Genomic DNA, 263 nt, shown 5'->3' on the forward strand with positions numbered 1-263 from the left:
TATTGTGTGGCGGTTGCATGCTGTACTCGCGGCGGCCCGGCCCTCGCCCGGGAGTGCGTGTGTGTGCGCGCGTGTGTGCGCGAGTGAGTGTGTGCGCGGGGGTGCGCGCGCGGGCGGGAGTGGGCGCGCGCGGGGAAAGGCCCGAAAACACCTTAGTTTGCACCGAGAGACCATTTGCAGCGGGTGAGTTTGTATTTTTCCATTTCTGCTCCACTTTTTCCCAAGCCGCCTCCTGCCTTGTTTCCGACCACTTTAAACAACAA

At 61.6% G+C, this 263-nt stretch overlaps 1 protein-coding gene across 9 annotated transcripts in view; it reads left to right on the forward strand.

Annotated features, from left to right (window-relative positions):
• Positions 1-263, forward strand: part of FOXP1 (forkhead box P1) — a 695723-nt gene that overhangs the window by 100632 nt on the left and 594828 nt on the right. The window contains exon 1 of one of the 9 annotated variants that reach the window (XM_024747013.1): positions 30-183. The exons of the other annotated variants lie outside the window; for them this stretch is intronic. The gene's annotated coding sequence lies outside the window, so the exon portion shown is untranslated. Of the gene's footprint in view, positions 1-29; positions 184-263 lie in introns of those variants that run through there. 9 annotated transcript variants of the gene reach the window in all.

The sequence above is a fragment of the Neophocaena asiaeorientalis genome, unplaced genomic scaffold, assembly GCF_003031525.2.
Source record: "Neophocaena asiaeorientalis asiaeorientalis breed wild unplaced genomic scaffold, Neophocaena_asiaeorientalis_V1.1 scaffold130, whole genome shotgun sequence".
Taxonomy (NCBI): domain Eukaryota; kingdom Metazoa; phylum Chordata; class Mammalia; order Artiodactyla; family Phocoenidae; genus Neophocaena; species Neophocaena asiaeorientalis.